At 37.8% G+C, this 20,124-nt stretch overlaps 1 long non-coding RNA gene across 2 annotated transcripts in view; it reads right to left on the bottom strand.

The window, feature by feature from the left end:
* Window positions 1-1,484: 1,484 nt before the first annotated feature.
* The window catches only part of LOC148053456 (uncharacterized), a 36,791-nt gene continuing 18,151 nt past the window's right edge, over window positions 1,485-20,124 (bottom strand). For both annotated transcript variants that reach the window (XR_015708644.1, XR_015708645.1), the window contains exons 2-3: window positions 14,135-14,209; window positions 1,485-3,856 (exon numbers count right to left, since the gene is read on the bottom strand). This is a non-coding gene — a long non-coding RNA (uncharacterized LOC148053456). The remainder of the gene's footprint in view (window positions 3,857-14,134; window positions 14,210-20,124) is intronic.

The following is a 20,124-nucleotide window of genomic DNA, read 5'->3' as shown; positions in this document are numbered from 1 at the left end:
AGGAGGATATTTGCACTGGGATAAATTAACTTCACATTTCTCATGCCTATGGACTACCTAGTGGGAGGAAGATGAGGTTACTTTTTAAGTTTTGCATTCATTGTTCTTTTCAGATTGCTGGAAGGAACCATCTCTGCATTTGAGGATGGTCTTGTTTTGTATTCTGACCAGTCAAGTGGTTTGTATTGCTCTGCTTCCCTACAACAAGTGGTACTTCTGTCTGTCAGCTACTCCAAATGGCATTGTCTCTTGTTTTATGGTGTCTTATTGGCAGACAGCCTGCGTTTTCCCACTTGCCTCAGGTAGTTTTAGTGTATATCATTATAACACCATCATATTTCTCTGCTTATCAGTGTTGCTAGCATTACATCGTGGCTGGTTCCACAATCCATCTGGAATCAAATTGGTCATTGATCTAATATTGCAGTTTATCAGTGTTGCTCAGATTACATAGCAGATGACTGTATACCAGCTGGAATTGAATCGCTCGTTAATCTAATAGCATCATTGCAAATGTGGCAGTTGAGTGGTTGCCTCCTCCTGCAGTTTCTGTGCACTGGATGTCTTTACATTTGCTAGTCAAACTGAAGATATCTTCTTCAAAGGAGATCTCTGCTGAATCACTGCTTGTATTTTCCTTTTTTTTTTTCATTTCAGAAGTCACTTTAGGACAAAAGGTGGTTTTGTTTCAAAAAGTTAAGGTCATGACTCAAAGGCAAGACATTGTTCTGTCCCTTCTTTCCATGTTATTCCCCCCTTTATTTCATCTAATATTAATCATTCAAAAGAGATCTGCTAAAATAAAAATTTAAAACTTGTTGTCAGGGGGAATAGATAGGCATTTTTAGAAAGCTGTTAGTCCCACTTGTCTTTGGTTTAGATTGAAATGATTCACCCAAATAGAGGAACCTGTTTTCTCCACTAACTAGAGATGACCAATTTAGAGTAAGCCTAATTTTTAAGTGGCTAAAATTTGATGTGATGAACTCTCTGTTCTGTTTCCTTAGTTCCTTTCATTTAGTGCATATGTTTATTGTAAATCACAAGATGCTTTGGTTTGTTGCTCTTGCTGGGCAGTTCAGTCTGCTTTGCTCCTGCAAAGCATTCTCTGTTTCTCAATGCCTTCCATTAGCTGAAGTCTCTTGTCCCACAAGAGAAAAACTATTTCTTAGAAAAGATTTTTTAGAGAGTTACCTGTGGATGTCTTAGATCTCAGACATGTAATATATCTACTGTCTTGTGCTTCTTGGTTTCAAGTAACATCTTCCAGCTCTGCAGTCTTGCTCTGCCTGGGATCAGTTGTTGTGTAATAACTTCATCAACTGTTTCAGTATTCCCTTCATTATTTCAGGCAACAATTTTTTGCGGTCTTCCACCCCACCCCCACTCCCCCCATAAAGGAGCTTTGCCTTCATTTTCTCATTTTTATTCACTGCACTGAATTGTTTACACATTGCTGCACAGTATTCTGCGTACAAATTTGGCTTTTCTAGAAACTCAGGTTATGGCATTCTCTTTGCTTGCTCTGCTTCTTGATGCTGCCTTGTCTGTGTGTTTGTCTTAATGTCCTGTTGGCGCTATCAGTACAAGTTCTACCATGCTCCTAAAGCTGAACTAGTTCCTTTTTAAGACAAAGTATTGGAGAACTGTTTAAAATGCAACCGCATCCTCACATTGTGTGCTTCCTCTAGACTCTTTCCTCCTGAAAGTCATGCTCCTCCATGAGCTCTCTACAGCCTTTCTTGCCCTTATGGGTAAGCAAAGGCTCTGGCACTCTGCTCTGCACTGGGAGAGAACAGAAAAACAGAAAAACAGGTCTAGTAGTCTGTCGAACCATTCCAGAAAGAGAAAGGAAATGAACTACAGTTTTCTTCTCTGCCTTGGTAAAGCAACTGAAATCATGTAATTTTTGCATATCAAGATAATTTTTTACATCATCTCAGTATTTCAAGCCATCTCTTCCTCCAGCTGACAAAGCAGTGTCTTTTGGGAGTGCTACTGAATCTTTGAAAAATCTGGTGTTGCAATAAATAAAAGTGGCATATATTCATTTAAATTCTTACATTTTAATATTTTTTCTGTAGTTTGTTTAAGTTTGTTGCTGTGCTCAGGGAAAATATTCTAGTTGCTAATAGATCATGCTGGCTTTCCCCTCTTCTTCAAGTGCTTTGCTAACCTTTTCATAAGCATATTATCACCTAGTATAAAGTTTTAATATTAGACAGACAGGGAGAAATATTTATCTTGGTCTCTTATGCCTCATCTATTTTTATTTTTCTATTTATTGTTCACTGTTCATTAGAAAGTGTTATTTATCTCTACTGTGGGAAACCTTCCCAGTACACCAATGGATATGGTAATCATCACTATTGGGAATCCACAGAAAAAAATTAAGACTACAACTATTAACATTTTCCATTAGATTTTTTTGGTTGTTGTTTTTAAACAATATCTTTAATTTATCTTCAATGATAATATACATTTGATACTGGAGGATTCAGACATCCCTTCAAATACAAAAGTTTCAGAAGGGTAATGAGGATAATTCCACCTATATGAATCCAATGTAATCTTCTTATTACTAAAGTGGGTAAACAGGACTTGAATCAATATGAAAAAAATTAGAGTTTGGTTAAATAACTGTTTTCCTTGACTAGAAGACAAGTTAACAGGTGAGCTTGTTAAAAGATGGGTACCACTGTGGCACAGTAAGAATGAAATACTGCTCCAATAATGGTAAAGTTAAAGCTCTCAAAACCCAGAGTAGTTTAAAGATATAAATTTTTAACCAAGCTGATAACTGTTCCAGAAATTAATATAGTCTAGTCTACACTGGGAGTTGGGAAAATTTATATTTTTTGATAGATTTGGTCTTCTGTCATCAAAGACCATACTGACAGTTGAACATCTCTTTCAGTATCCACAAATGACTCAGCACAGAGGTGGAAACTATCATCACCTCCACTAAGTCAACACAAAACAGTAGGATAAATCAGCCTGGGTGTTTTGAAATATATCACTAGTTCATGAAGGCTGCTTCAAAGTACAGGTGGAAACTGAGTCAAAACCCTCCTGAAAAATTAGGTGCATCTCTTTCTAACCATAGTTTTCTCAGTCACTGTTGCAGCAAATCACCCTCTGTCCTGTAAAAGAGGACTGGTGGAGGACAAGGAGAAAGGCAGGGGAGTCAGGTTTGTCCATTTTCTTTTGGAAACCTGAAAGGTAATCAGGACTCCTGGAGAACTGCAATCCCTCCTCATCTGCCACCACCAATGGAGTGGTCAGACATGTGTCCTAATGAGAATCTCATTCCTTTCAGAGGACCCCATCTCATTTGTTTGTTAGCTTCTTTATAGCATGCACCTGAACATAATAATTCACTGTGGAACAATGACACAATCCAGGGTAACTCAAAACCAAGTTGTTCTCCTTAAAAACAGAACTATTTGAAAATAATCTAAAAGTGATACATTGCATACAGTGGTGGAAGGAGCTCTATCTAAATGGTGAAGGAAGGGATTTGTACAGCTGCAACCTCACTGCATGGCAAGGAGGAGAACTTCCATGCCTCTCTTCTATTAAGCCTTTCCTCGGCATATCTTGCTGCAACGTTGTGCCATGCAGATGCTAAGGTAAAATAGGCAAAGCTAAGCATGTTTGGAGATGTCTCTGAAAAGTAACTGGGCATGGGAATCTGCTTTCTTACTCATGTGCTTAATGTTGCATGAAGTTGCCACTTAGATCATGGCCTAATATCTTGGACCACATGTAACTGTTTAACTTAGTAGAAGCAAAGCAGAGTCTGATTAACTCTTCAGTCTTTGCTGAGACTGGGACACTTCTTTATCAGCACAACCTATAGAAAGAAAATGAAAGAAACAATTTATTCCAATGGCAATTCTAGTTCTGGAGAATCTCCCTGAATTTCTTCTTTAAAGGCAGCTATTTTCCTATGAGAGGGTTCCACTCTGTTACTTTAAAATGAAAACCGTTCGAAACTGAAATAAATTAACATTGGCATATGAACAGCTTGGGGAACAACAACAAACCAAATGAAAAAGAACAAGGCAGCCTGCTATGTGAAAAGAGAAAAAAAATCAAGAAATCCACTTGCAGAAGTAAAATCATTGAAGGCAGCAAAATAATCAGGCTAATGGAAAAAAAATCAGATGAATGTAGTATTAGTGGAAGATGAGGATGTAATTCACAAGTAAGATGAAATTGTTAAGAGAGTGGATCAATATACATAAACCCTAGCATCGCAAAGTAGGCTAACCTCAAAATATTGAATATACTGAAAGAAACAGGAAACTGTCCAGAAAAAAAAAAAGGATGGAGGAGTTAACAGAGCCAAAAGAGGATGTTGTTAATGAGAAGACATAGTGAAAAAATTGCTGTTATTGTGAAAAGGACTAAGTTACAAAGGATTTTTTTTTAGCTCATAATGCACAAATTTCAGCCTTTTGTTCTAAGATGAAAGCCTTTGGGATAACAGAAAGGAGATATTTCCATGTCTATGGTGTGATTATTCCATTCAAACCAGTAACCTGGCAGCAACCTGTCAGCTACTCTTAATTCTCTCTAACTTTCTGGGTAAAACACCCACACAGTGAGGCAGGATGTCTGGGGCACTGCTCAGTACCCACAGTGGGGTCCTACACCCTGGCCTCTGCCTTGGGACGTGAGGATTTCACAGGCAGGAAACAACAGTTTGGGATGGTGAGGGAAAGGTCTCCATATCCAGGCCATTTAGACAGACCAGGAAGACAAATATCAGAGGAAAATGTTAATTGTGTGAAAAAAACTCATAATGAGCCAGCTTGCTTGTCACTTCAGTTTGTAAGACAGCATTTGTATTGTTTGTATTGTCTGATTGTTTCAGTGCATGATTAATCATGATGTTTATGCCAGTTGGTCACTTCAGGCCTGGGATAAGTGGGCACAGATCACAGGTTTAGTGTATACTGGGTTCATCTGCCTAGCTATGTACTGAACAGATACGTGATTATATGATATTACATTATATTATAATGTTTATTTCTGTATATTTCACACAAACTGAAGCAACAGAAGAATCAAGGTTTGGCAAAGCCCAGAGTTAACTTATACGAGTAGCCTTGGAAAAACCTGGTAACTGATGCCCTTAAAATAAATCAGTGAAATAAATCTAAATTTCTGTTGTGAAGAATTGCAATAGTCCTATGTTCACAGTAACATTGGCACTGAGTGCTCACAGTTCATTCAGTTGATGTCAGTGAGGGCTGTGAGCGCTCAGTATACTGTCTGGCACCACTGTGAACACAGTCCTCACAACGAATTGATGCTGTGAGGAGTTAATGATTTCTCTTCATGACCAGCGAACTGCACCCCACTGTCACTATAGCAATAATTCACACTCCCCTCACATGTTCAAAACTAGCCCAGCTAGCAAGAGTGCCACCACCATATGTATCTATACAGTACAACCATTTTTTACATGTACTTATTGGTATAGTATTTGAATTTAACAATTGAATGTATTAGATTAGACTGAGGAAAAAAAAAAAAGAAGCCAGAATAATATTCCATAATATTACACTGAATACAGTCTTTTTGGTGACTTTCTTCCATTATTACTGTCTCCCTACCTGATGTTAAAGGACTGTATCCAGCTTTTGCCTGTCTTTTGGTCTCATGAGACAGTATGTCTACTATGTCTATCTCCATTGGATAAACTAATCTTGGGATTTCTGATTGCTGTGTGCATTGAAAAGTATTTGCTTTACTAAATTTCTGTGCAACATATGTATCTCTTCTTAAGGTCCTAATATTACACTTAACACTATACTGTAGCATTTTATAGATGTGTATGATATAATAAAGAAATAGATTATCTGAGGAGTTATGTGATCACTTCAGTGATTTCTCAGGTGGGAAACTCCAGGAAGTATATTCTGTGATGGTAACTGTGCATAGAAAAGAGAAGCTCCTAAAATGCGTTCCTCAGGATTTGAGGGGTAAATAAAGTGAAAACCACAATGTTTTACCATAACAAACTTGTTGAGAAGAACAAATATAAAACTAACACAAATTCAGTGTGGCACCAAAATTCCTTTTCCCTAAAGGAGTTCATAGTTAAGGTTCTGTGTGATTTTTTTCTTCCTCCTTAGAGAGAAAGGGCTTTGGATGAATCTTTCAAAAAACAAATCAGGTTTCTTACCAATTTTAATATAATAATAGAAGTTTACGGGAAGCTAATGATAATATAACTTTTGCTTGGAGCAGTATAGTGAAAAATAAAAAGAAATAAAATGGTCTCAGAGGAATTATTTGTTTTACATGGAAAAAATGGAAGCAGACTTAATGTCAGTTACAGACAGATGAACAAACTTCCTTTACAAGTAAAGATCCCTTTGGGACACCTGTAGTGCTAGCTGACAGCCTGTCAACCTGTTCCCCTGCTTTGCCTTTTTATGTGCTGATGGGTTTCTCCATGTCTTCTTTAAGTAGGTCAGTCTTCCTCCTAGATCAATGATTCTCAGGTACAGTAATTTATGTGTTTCCAAATTATTCTTCATTTCTGGAGATCTGTTGGCTGGCTATACTGTAATCCCCAAATCAAATTAATCCAGTAGCCATTGGTTCTAAAATAAATCATTGAAATCAATTTGAAATGTCCAAGGTTTCAGAGAAAGCCAAGAAGCAATAGCTCAGAAAATGTTTTCTCTGCTGTTTGCATATTACATCTGGCTGACAGTAATTGTTTCCATGTTGTCTCCCAGAATTGGATGAATTTGTATAAGCGGGTTTTTTTCTTTACCTAGTGACTTCATGCTCTTACTTTTTCTACATGGACCCTCAAATAAAAAATATTTTAGAGGATATATATGAGTATATGCTTTTTTTGTTATGTAACGGATACTGACATCAACAACAGTTCAGATGGCATTATTTACTAAGGAGGAGATATTCAAAGCATGATGACTTCAAATGAAAGCTGAGTGCTTAAATAACCTTTGTGCTTAGAAAATCACCCCCCAAATCTGTTCATACTGAATAATTTATTTTCTGTGGCACTCTGACTTTAAAATGGTTATAAAAATGTGATGGAGTTAATGTAATGCCTAATGAAAGACATAAATTGCAGAAACCAAAGTCAATTCATTATTTCATACATGGATATTTCTTTTTTAGCATATTCAGATCTGAAAGAATTAACTCCATCTATTGGGCTTTTTAAATACGCCATAACAGTATGATGTCCTCAAATTTCTTACAATGTACATTAAGTGGGATAAGTGCAAGATGCAAAAATAAAAGTTAACTGAAGAAAGATATTGTAGCTTATTTCAAGCTACCAATTTAATCCATTTTAGGTAGCTGTGGAAAAATTAAATATGTGCCATAAAGATTCTGCTAAGCTAAAAGAGATAAGAATAAGGTTTATCAGTAAAGTTTATCAGAACCATTTTTTTTTTTTTCTGCTTCCACTGTTGTAGAGATGGAAAAGGTGTGAAGAAAATGGCAAAACTTAGCAACATACTTGAATGATGAATACAGAAGCCTACTGGTCCACCTAGCTGAGTATATTGGGCTTATAAGAGTTTAAAGGCAGGTCTGGCTTTGTCCAGTCTATGGATGGATGGCTTCCTGGAAATCTTAATTACATGAGGCAAGACGAAAGGACTGGATCAACTCTACAAAGTACTTCTGTACTTGCTGAGTTAATGGATGAAAGGAAAGGGCAGAACGTGCAGAAAATCGAGGAGTGAAAAACGACTGTGATTCAGGCACCATGAAAAGCACTAGCTAATGGTGAGCTATCAGGTTGAAAAGCTGGATGGTTAGAAAAGAAATCCTTCATTTTTTCACCACTTTGGTCTCACCCTTAATCCTCAGAACATGAAGAGTTGGAAGCTTGCGCCTATTATGCAAAAAACCTTAACAAATTCATGCAACTTCTTCAAAGTCATACAGGAAATCAGAGACAGACAGATAGATCGGATGATGAAAATTAAGTGTTTTGACTATAATCTGTGCTCTATTCCTTGTAGCTATTCTACTGTCCATGTATCAAGGTGATTCTTCTATATACATTTGTCCAAGGTCTCTATTGTTTACTTTTATTGTTTTATTTTTTGTGATTCTCATTTTCAGAAAGGAAACCTAAACAAGCAGTAACGCTTATACAGAAAGTGACCTTGTTCTGTAAGAATTTCAGGATATTTTTACCAAGAGACATAGCATCAACCCTATAGACTACAATACTAAACAGAGAAACTTCTCACTAAGCTCAAAACAGCTGTAACTGTACTGATGGTTGAAAAGAAAAAACCCCAGAAGTTTGCAAAAGACTTTAGAGAGACATTGAAGTGGGAGAGGGGGAGAATGGGATGACTTGAAAGGCGGCATTCTAAGGATTAATTGATCTCAATTTGTCTGAAGACTCAAAAGGAGCCATGTGAGTATTATCTGTTTTCGGTACCCTGGGAAGGCTTTTCTTCTCTGTGTGAGATACAATCAGGCTTTCTAGTTTTATTTATTTATTTATTTATTTTAATAATGGCCAGCAAGCCCTGGTTTTAAATGGACAAGTTGATGAAAACCTGATGTCTGTGTTCAAAATGGTAAACTTTTTTTAGTTTTAGTGAATATTTATGTCATGATTTTTTCTTGTCAAGAAGATTGCAAGACTGACTTGCAAGAATCCTCTCTTAACTAAGTCAACAGGGAATGATGTGATGTCCAGACTGGCTGGAACACACCTGACTAGCTGGTAGTTCATAAGTGCTGTGGAACAGGTTGCTGGAAGAGTGCTGTGCAGAGCCGAAACAATCTGGAGTAAAAGATATGAGAAAAGTGCTGATGGTGATAATTTTGTGGTCTGGATTTGCAAATACTGGCAAAGCAGATTTTCATAATGTCTGGAATCTCATATAAAACATTAGTACAAGTCCCCCTCCTCCTGCAAATCAGAAAAATATTTTAAGCTATGTGTGTAAAGAAGCAAATCTCATGAAGAATCCTGGCAAGATTAAGAGCATACCCCATGTTACAAGGAAACTCTCTCTAATACTATTTACAGCCCAAATTGTCCACTTTTCAATGATTTAAAGAGAAATGTGTTTGGGGCCTTTTTTACTAAACAGTGCTCTGCAAGAATACACATTTTTGTGGGAAACCATGTGTTTGTCTGCACTGATTCAGCAGTCCTTGTGTGGACACCTGCTTCAGTTCCAATTCAAGGACAACTGCACCTGTCACATGATCCTTAAATTTCTCATGTAGCAATTGATTTCACAGTAAAGATTGGAGATTATATTGATCTGAACAAAATTTTTTTATTACTCATATACATTCAAATGAATTGAAAAAGAAGGAAAGCTTCTATTTTGATGTTAAATGCAGAGAATAGAATTGCTAAAAAGTATTTGCATGTTCCCTCAAGACAGATTCTGACACAATAGTTCTCCTGGCTGGTGTCAGCATGATACATGCACAACAATTGGGAAAATGCTGTCAATTCCCTTGCTTCAGAAGATTCAGCTGACACATCTGAAGCATAAGGAAACTCAAACACCTGCTCAAAGATGGGAAAAATCAAAGGGAAATCAATGCAACACTTTGTTTTGTACTTTCAACTCCTGAGAAAGTGTGTATTATTCAGAAAAAAAAGGTAAGCGATTCCCCTGACCCACAAAGCAAATGAGAGCATCTTGAGCAAAATAAATAAAAACGTGGATGCAAATTACTGTTTTTCTGATACTGAGGTAACTGTAAAGGCAGTGGCATTTCAAAACCATAATATAGTAGAAGTGAATAATTTCTTCTCAGCTTTGGAGATGAATCTGATATAACCAGACCTAAAAATACTTCAAGAAAGCTGTTTGGAGATGGGTTTTTGTTTTGAAGTGCGAAGTGCTGGGTGTGAGGGAAAATTCAAATGTCAAAGATTCGAGTCACAGAAACTGCTAATGAAAATATATCAATGTGATGTCAGAAAATTATAAGCAAGTTTAATCTCTACACAACAAAAGGTGTGGAAAGCAAAAGTCGTTTACTATTGAAAATATAAACAGCAACCATTTCCAAAGCCTACTAGCCTGGTGTTTTGTGCCTGATCTATGTCTCCTACACCTATAAGTGCTGCACATTCATTTAGTTCTGTTTAGAAAAATTCTAGGCAAAAGAAAAATTTAAGCTTGAACATGAACACCTGCATTTGTTTTACTTCAGTAAAGACAACTGTGAAAATTACAAAAGTAATGCTTCTGGTCATCGCAGAGACAAGAGCCTGATGAAACTGATTTCAGTAAAGACTTGGTGAATTCCACTTTTTATTTTCATAAATATTTTGTGCTTTTACAAATCCTACAACTTTATTTTGAGGCTGAACTATATAAATTCATAATGTAAATTATGTAAATAGTGGTGGGACTTGATGATCTTAAAGGCCTTTTCCAACCTAAACGATTCTATGATTCTATAAATATGTATGAAAACTGTAATTAAACTTCAATGTTTTTTCTTCACCAGATTTGCAGCTAGACTTATAGATAGAGAACACCAAATGGTGCAAGGAAGTATGAAAACCAATGAAAAATTATCAGTAGCAATAAGTGTTAGCATGAATATCCCCAAATAAATGTCAATTTTAGATGTCAATTTTCATTAAAACTAAAGCTGAACGCTAGATATGATTGACAACTTCTATTATCAGTTCTAAAAATTCCCATAACTTTATTTGATAGTCATCAGTATGAAAAGTAATGCATATTATGTTATTACTTGCATCTGAAATGCCATTCAGGGAGGTTCCAGAAACAAGGGGCAGGTCTGGCTCACTCCCTGTGTGGACACACATGTTAGACTCACAGTCCACTTCTGGTATGAATGCATTGCAAACCAGAATGAAGATATATTCAAAAGTGTGAAATTATTCTGTCTTCCAATTCATATTTGGAGAAATAGCAAGAGGAAAAGGTTGAATGATGAGCTGCTCATAGTCACATATGAAGGCCAAGACAAATTCTCTGGAAAAAAAAGCCCAGAACTGATGCAATGCTGTAATGAAAAGTCCCAGTTTCCTTTTAATTGCTGAGGATCTCTTATGACAGTTTTGTACTCTACTGTCAATGGTATTACCAAAATACTCTGGAGAAGTATTTGAAGCTACTGTATGTAATTCAGAACAGCAAAGGAACAATCGTCCAGCATTCTCTGGCTCTTTCCAACCTACCTTGATCAAGAAATATGCTCTTTTCTGGCCCTGTTATCCCTCAGATTTTATTTTATAATGAGGAAAAATGAATTGTAAATGGTTGAGTAAGTCCCCATAACAATACGGGAGAATTTAATGCAGTTTTAATAGGTTCCAGAGGCCCCTGTCAGACAGCTGTATGAGATTGAGATAGGATGCAGAATGAAGCCCCAGTTGTCAAAGAGGTGGCAGTCACCGACCTGCTGCTCCACCTGGGTGCTCCCAAGCCCATGGGGCCAGACGGAATCTACCCAAGGATAATGAGGGAGCTGGCAGAGGAGCTTGCCAAGCCACTCTCCATCATTTATCAGCAGTCCTGGTCAACCGGGGAGGTCCCAGATGACTGGAAGTTAACAAATGTGACGCCCCTCTACAAGAAGGGTCAGAAGGAGGATCTGGGGAACTACAGGCTTGTCAGCCTGACCTCAATGCCGGGAAAGGTCATGGAACACATCATCTTGAGTGCCATTACTCAGCATGTGTGGGACAACCCGGGGATCAGGCTCAGCCAGCATGGGTTTATAAAAGGGAGGTCCTGCTTCACTAACCTGGTCTCCTTCTATTACAAGGTAACCCGCTTGGTGGATGAGGGGAAGGCTGTGGATGTTGTCTACTTGGACTTTAGTAAGGCCATTGACACTGTCTCCTACAGCATTCTCCTGGAGAAACTGGCTGCTCATGGCTTGGATAAGTGCACTCTGTGCTGGGTTGAAAACTGGCTAGACGGCCGAGCCCAGAGAGTGGTGGTGAATGGAGTCAAATCCAGTTGGCGGCCGGTCATGAGTGGTGTTCCCCAGGGCTCAGTGTTGGGGCCGGTCCTGTTCAATATCTTCACTGATGACCTGGAGGAGGGGATCGAGTGCACCCTCAGTAAGTTTGCAGATGACACCAAGTTGGGTGGAAGTGTCGATCTGCTGGAGGGTAGGAAGGCCCTACAGAGGGACCTGGACAGGCTGGACCATTGGGCTGGAGCCAACTGTATAAGGTTCAACAAGACTAAGTGCCCGGTCCTGCACTTGGGACACAACAACCCCAGGCAATACTACAGGCTGGGGAGGAGTGGCTGGAGAGCTGCCTGGCAGAAAAGGACCTGGAGGTGTTGGTCGACAGCTGGCTGAACATGAGCCAGCAGTGTGCCCAGGTGACCAAGAAGGCCAATGGCATCCTGGCTTGTATCAGGAATAGTATGGCCAGCAGGACTAGGGAGGTGATAGTGCCCCTGGACTCGGCACTGGTGGGGCTGCACCTCGAGTACTGTGTTCAGTTTTGGGCCCCTCACTCCAAGAAGGACATTGAGGTGCTGGAACGTGTCCAAAGAAGGGCAACAAAGCTGGTGAAGGGTCTAGAGCACAAGTCTTATGAGGAGCGGCTGGGGGAGCTGGGGTTGTTTAGTCTGGAGAAGAGGAGGCTGAGGGGTGACCTTATCGCTCTCTACAACTACCTGAAAGGAAGTGGTAGCAAGGTGGGAGTTGGTCTCTTCTCCCTAGTAACAGGTGATACGACAAGAGGGAATGGCCTCAAGTTGCACCAGGGGAAGTTTAGGTTGGCTATTAGCAAAAACTTCTTCATCGAAAGGGCTGTCAAGCATTGGACCAGGCTGCCCAGGGAAGTGGTTGAGTCCCCATCCCTGGAGGTATTTAGAAGAAGGGTAGACCTGGTGCTTGAGGACATGGTTTAGTGGTGGACTTGGCAGTGCTAGGTTAACAGTTGGACTCGATGATCTTAAGAGTCTTTTCTAACCTTAATGATTCTATGATTCTATGACTGACATGTAACTTCACCAAAGAATACTCCATCATGACTTACTGAAAGGGTTAAAAAGTATCTTTGCAATTATGGCTAATATCACTGCAGAGCTGAACAATGGAAGAGCACCATGGAGAACAGGAGAACATGTTAGTCCCAAATGCCAGCTTAGTTTATAGTATTAATGAACAACACTAAGGGAATAGCATCATCCCTTCCTTTCTGCACTTCATTAGAGGAACTCTCAAAAGGCTAGAATCAGAGACAAGAACTTGTGCCTTAGTTATGTTTAAAACAAATGCAAAATTATGGCTGATTCTCTGTTCTGCTTACAGTTTATCCATAATTACATCTGACCTTAAGGCACAGTTGGAGGGTATTAAGAGTAAAAATTACCATTGAATAAATATTTCTAAGAAATTTCTATTAGGAATTCTTCCTTTTTTAAATTAATTTCTGATGTGTTCATGTTCCTTGTGGGTTAGTTTTAAAAGAGAATTCTAGTTGACTAGAAAGCAAGTTCAGAGAATCCTTTAATTTCAAAGGAATCTTGTAAAATACTGATAAAAATTGCGTTTTGAAGTAGACAATGTGATGGTTTGCATAAAAAAAAGTTATTTGTATGAAGTAGGGGACATATTACTGAATACTGTGCTTGTCACAAGCCAAGAATTATCTTTTACTTTATGTTTAATTCCCAATATTGAAAATAACTGAGAAAACTGAAAGCTATTCAAACATAATTCTAGAAGAGGCATGAGATAGGTCATTATATTGCAAATTATTTTTTTTGTATAGAGTATGGAGTGACTCCAGGAGAGATGTAAGGAAGGACATGAATTTTGCAGTTAATTTTGAAGCTCAATGAACTTTTTCCACCCAACACCTAAAAAACTGTAAATGCCCAGCTTTAGCAGGGTCTGTGAGAACCCAAATTAGAGACCTGCCTTCCCTGTGCAATCAATGAAGAGATGAAGGCCGTTGTCAAGGACCTACTGGCAGATGCTATACACAGGGATTTGAACTTTTTATCCTCAAGAGTTAAGACCATCAGTTCACTTGATAACACAAGCTCTTCTCCTAAGGATGACGCTTTTCAAAGAAGAGCTCATTTATTCTGAAAGAACACCAGACACTTGTAATGCACACCTTTTTGTAATATTCCACTGGTTCACATGCCGTCTGGCATCGGTGAGTAGTATTCTCCAGGAAAACTCTTCATTCCTGTATGGAAGAAGTACGAAGATTGTTAGGAATAACCCTTGAAATCTCTCCTCAGAAGGTGCTGATTCAATAAACTGAGAATCCATGTCACAAAAAATCTTGACTGTAAATTATTGAAGTCTTTTCTTCTTAAAAAGATTGGAAAAGTTTGTATACATTTTTATGATTAATAGGACAATAAATAAGGCACCTGTTTTCTATCAAACACAACATTAAACATCTGTTTTCCACATACCTTATGCATCATTGATGTGAAGTGTTAATAATACAAAGCAAACAAACGTGTTTTAATTCAAGGTTTATACAAAACTTTCATCTCTGTGCTACTGTATCAACTTTACAGCTAATTTACCAATTTCCTACTCATTTGAAAACAGTATCCCTTAGTTATTTGAAGAAAAACTACCTACACAGCAGCTACCTAGCTTCTATCTACAGTGTAGGTATTAGGCTTTTATTGCTTTCCAAATCCAACTAAACTTAGTAGCTAATTTCGCATTTGAAGTTTTGGGATTTCCAGAAAAATCTCTAATACTCTGCTCTGCTTAAAGCAGCTCTAACACTCAGCCAAGATTTTCTGAAACTAATGATTTATTCTAAGTTGTGAATGCAGGCTGGGGAAGTTTCTCTACAGGGTTTTTCCCTAAAAATCCCAATTATTTCTCCTCCTGTTATAATTCTGACACCTCTAGCTATGATGAGATTTCTGGTGTTGGCTGACCACTGGTGCTCTAACCTCCAGGATAGCTAACTTTCTAGGGGAGGTCTTAAATAAGAACTATATTAAAAAGTCAAAGTTGTGAGGTCCTGTTATTTCTAGACTCCTATCACTACGTCTTCTCTACAGATAGTATGAAAAGAGATAGACACGAGGCCAGAATGATCTCTCAGATAAATTTGGCATTACATCTCACTTTTAATGCTTGCAAAGTTTCAGCCTTTCACTCTGATTGAACTTTACAGTTCCTTTAACAGTACAATTAAAATTAGATCCCAGTGTTTCTACCCATTCTTTAGCATTTTCCTCTGCACTCTAACTGCTGTACCCTTTTCGCTTTTCCTGTGATCTATTAAGTTTTTATAATTTTTCTCCTCCCACCTTATTCTGGTCTTGCCTTTCTGTGCAATCATTCCAGATTTTCTTCCTGTCTGGAAATAATGTATCCTGAAATTTTCTTCTGCCTTCTTATGCTCCACTTCAATGATAATACCCTGCTAAACCCTTTCTCTCAACTGCAGCACCCACAGAGTCCACTTTCATAAAAAGCCTCAACTCTTCATTCCTTTCCCATAACTTAAAAATTCCTGTTCCACCAATTTTGTAATCTTTCATGACCTTTTTCATTTTCTTCCTTCTACTCACTTGCTTTCCCTGAAATCTTATCCTGTCTACCAACTGTTTGCCAATGATGTACTTAATTTGTGTCACCTCACTCATTTGGTCCTGGTAGAGCCATTGGTGTGACCCATCACATCCAGCCTCTCCTAAACATTAGGTGTTTTTTTTAATGTACAATCTTATCCCTTTTCTTCTGCAGTGTTGATTCTTTCTCACTACTTGGATTTATCCTGTCTGGTTTCATATATCTTTTCAACATATCCTTTTTACATTTGTTTTCTATTGCTTCCTTTTCCTTAGCACTGAACCTGAGATGGATGTAGATGAGATCTTTGCCATTGCCGTGGTCCCTCTCCCCTAGGAGGTGGATTTTCTCAGTTCTATCTCTCTAGCTTTTTCTCCCTTACTCATCACACTCACAGAGCTGCTTACTTTGTCATCCTCCCTCTCTACTCCAAGCTCTCTGGGAGTCCTCTAATGTTCTTCTCTCTTTCTTTTGCTCACAGTTGTGTTGGCAAGAATCAGACAATTCACGATCTTCTCTTCCTTCCCTCAAAAAGTCTGCTATGCTGTGACAGCAGATAAAGGTGGTAGAAAAGCAGCATTAGCCCCCTCAAGAAATGTTTTGAATGCTCTTTCTCTCAGCTACTCAAACCAGCCTGATGAGGCAATGAGAATCAGCTGGTAGCAATGTGAAGTAGGATTTTTTCAGCTGGTAGTTGGAACATTGAGGAGGGTAGAAAACAAGATAGGGGCTACTTTGCTTAATTGACATCCCTTTAAGAAGTTACAGGAATTCAGGAATAACATGAAAAGAAGGTTACATTTATAGTGCTGTGCTGAAGTGACTTTAGTTGTGAGGTGTTCCCTTACTGAGTAATTAGCATCACAAAGACATAAGCAAATTGTGAAGCACAGTTTTGTAACAAAGACCTAAAATATTTACTATGGTAAAGAATTCACTCTTTAATGTCTAAATCTTCCTTCAACTCCTGCTTCAGGTTGCTATTTCTAATGCAAATAATTTCCAGCAATAGAAATGAGAGTTTACTCAGTTCAAATGACAAATATAACTTTAGTATGAAAATGAATGTATCAGTCAGAATGATGGACATTGCAGACTTGTGCTAAGCAACCTCAGTTGCAATAGAGAGAGATCCTGCTACTTTGTGGTGTCAGCTGTTGCTGGACAGAATAGACATTGATCTGATAGCAAGGGCCAAACTCAGAAGAAAGGATTAAAGGTCCCAGCCCTCTGATGTTACCATGCAGATGTCTCAAGGAGCCTTGGGTTATGTAGCACCAATTGCTGATCCTTGAGGAGCAAGACTAAAGTCTTGGCTGGGTGTTATGAGTTTGTATTTAGTCAATAAACCAGCTAACGATGATTTCTCCAGACAGCCCAACAATATATCTTAGCTCTGTTCTGGATGAAACACTTGCCAGATAACTTAGCTTCCACAGCCAGTTGATATTTACTCTTGGCAAACATTGTTAAATAATGCCCAAAATGAAGTGCTAACTGCAACAGCATACTGCCAATATTTTATCAAGCTGTTATCACAAAAGTGTCCCTCCTTACCTGAGCTGGTAGATGTTTGCCTACCCATGTAAATATACGGGTTTATTCCTTCTGAGGATCTGATAAGCATAAGCTGGCAAGACAACTTGCATTGATTGCATTCTGTTGAGACATGTATATTTTCCTCTGATAAATTTAGTGGTTCCACATTGTTCATTAAGCAGAATTTGAAGAAAGCAGGAGAAGCAAGTAGACATAGACGAAAATCCAATGATTTAGTGCTCTCAGAAAGGGCCTTAAAATATTAGGCAACATTTCTTATTCTTAGAGTCCCATACCCACGGTACACTGGAAACGCGTCTTCTCAGTGATTTGTGGCCTTGCACTTTTTCTGTTTCAAAAAGCGTTTTATCAAAAGTAAAGGGAGTCAACTCTGCTATTTTTCACTAAATAGGAGGTAGGAACAGGAAAATGCAGTACCAAAAATGCAGTTTCTGTGCACAGTTCATTCATAAACTACTACGGAAAAATAACAAGCCATTGGTTCCACATTACACTTAGTGAGATTTGACATCTCTTGCAACTCTGATTAACAAAGCACTCCAGTGGGCAAAGGGTATTTTCCTTGTGAGTGTCATAACAGGATAAGCATCTGTTTTCTCATCTTGATTCCACCCACAAACTACTAAAAGAAGAAAGAATATGCAAATTATAGTTATTTTGAATTAGGTTCATCAAACAGATGCCTTCATTTAAAGAATCAAAGAAAAGGCAAAGAACACCTGCATGGCTTTAAAAAATGAAAAAAAAAAAAAAAACAAAAAGAAGATTCTTTTCCCTCTTTCTGCCTCTCTGATATAATAGACAGGTGCTTACCATTTTGCACTGAGTGTTGTTGTGAGATTATTCACTTCTTGATTGTTTCTTGACTTTTAAAGTGTTCCTCCCAGGAGTGAAACATTACGGGAATGAGACAGGAGATATGAATGTTATGGCATCCTACTACCCTGTTTCATGTGCAGAAGTCACATATTTTCCATGCCTTACACAGTTCCAGTCTCTGACTTTACTCTGCATTATTTACAATCAACATCAGGATTTAAAGAGAAAACTGTTTCATTGAGACATCTAGCAATATTTTCCTTTAATTATAATCACAAACTAACTGCCACAAAATATAGCAAGATTGTCTGAGCAAGTACAATATGTATGGAGAAGAGTATTCAAAAGAAATCAGAAAATAGAAAAAATATTATTAAAAATATCATGGCCCTTTAGACTGTTAAAGTGTTGGGTTAGTTTGCTGATGGTGCTTCTGTGCTTTGGGAGTCTCCCACTTATTTAGAAATATCTGGCATGCTAAGCACTGCTTTTTACAACTTGAATTATATTTCTAGTTATCTTAGTAGTGTATGTAATATGTTTTCAGTAAATGAAGTAAGGATATTTTCTCCTTTTCAGAAAAGGTGAAAAAAGCTTATTTCCTTTTCTATTACCTTCCCCAAACTAACTAGAACAGGCAAATCAAATTAAGGAAATGAATGCAAAATTATTGAAGATGTCAAATGATACAGAAAAACAATAGATAACATAGTTACAGCAGATTACCTGCCATCTGTAACTAAAAATAAAAGGGCCTCTTCTCTCTTACCTCTATTACCTGAATGAGAAATAGGCACATCCATTTGGTTTCTAGTTTGTATTGGAAGAATCTTTTAAATAATTAATACTTAAACATTTTGGAATAGAAAGGGTGAAGACCAGTGTCTCCAGAACACCAACAACATGATAATTGGTTTATGGAGACATGTTATCTCTTTAGGAGTCTTTTTAAAATTATTTCTTAATGCAAGGAACGTAGTGCTGCACTAACATTGCAAAATTTTACTAGTTTTTAAGAATATCCCAGCTTCTGGCACCTTCTCACAGAAACCACCCCTGCAGCCCCCGCTACCAAAACCTTGCCATGTAAACCCAATACAACAGCCTACAATATTCAGCTCTCCATTGTCTATTATTAAGCAGAGTGCTGAATGCAGCAGAAGAATATCAAACAAAGCAATGATTCAGCAGAGAAAGTAAGCACATTTGTAAGTTACCAGGACTATTCAAGGACGTAAGACACACGTATACGTAAATGTTATAAAAAGACAGGGCCAGAGGCTCTTAAATTTATATTTCACCTTGGTTGAATGTAACATAATTTAGATAATTATTCCTGTGTGGATAAATTAGGAAAATAAGATTATTAGTAAATTTTAATACCTTAGACTCTTTTTACTGCTTATTGATTGAGTTCCCAAAATATTATAGTCTGATTCTTATATAGAAAAATAAAATGAGAAAATAAAAATCCCACAGTACTTCATTAAGCTGTTGGTAGTATATAATTTTTTAAGAGAATTTTATTTTTAATTTAAATCACAATTACCTTTGCCAGTGCTGCACTGTCAACTTGAAAAAACTCTTTAGCTGAATTTTGGCAGTCATCCAGCTACTAGATCTTGTGACTTAAGTTAGCTGTGCAGTTCATTTATGTTCCAAGGGACTTATTCACAAATCTTTAAAGAAAATTCTATGCCAAAACTGTGCAGAATGTATTTATTTTTCTTGCCATTTGTCAGGGTCAAAGAACAAGTTTCTGCAAAACTTGAGGCTTTCTAAAACATTCAGGATGCCAAGTTCTTTGGCTTCAGAGTTGCACAAGTGAAGCCAGAAAATAGATGAATCTGGCACTTTCAAAATTGCTTAAAAATAGAAATATTGCAAAAGTTGCACACATGTGCGATAATGATACTTGTTCTGACAGCAGGAACAGCACGTACGTTGTACTTTTTTTCCTTCCTTTTTCCCTCCTTTAAAGACATAAGCTCAGTCAGCCCTCCTAATTGTAGGTACCTAACTTAGCCAGCTCTTTCTTGCCTTCAGAACAGCAAACCAGATCAGCTTCTATACAATGAAATCTGACCGTGCTGAAAGTCGCTTATTGAAAGAGCAGTGAACATTAACCTCTTGCTGCCTCTGATGCTTACACATCTATTGCTGCCACAAGAA

The sequence above is a fragment of the Nipponia nippon genome, unplaced genomic scaffold (genome assembly GCF_047370975.1).
Source record: "Nipponia nippon isolate SJK-2023a ecotype South Korea unplaced genomic scaffold, ASM4737097v1 scaffold_4, whole genome shotgun sequence".
Classification (NCBI taxonomy): Eukaryota; Metazoa; Chordata; class Aves; order Pelecaniformes; family Threskiornithidae; genus Nipponia; species Nipponia nippon.
This window is presented reverse-complemented; position numbering and strand designations above follow the sequence as displayed.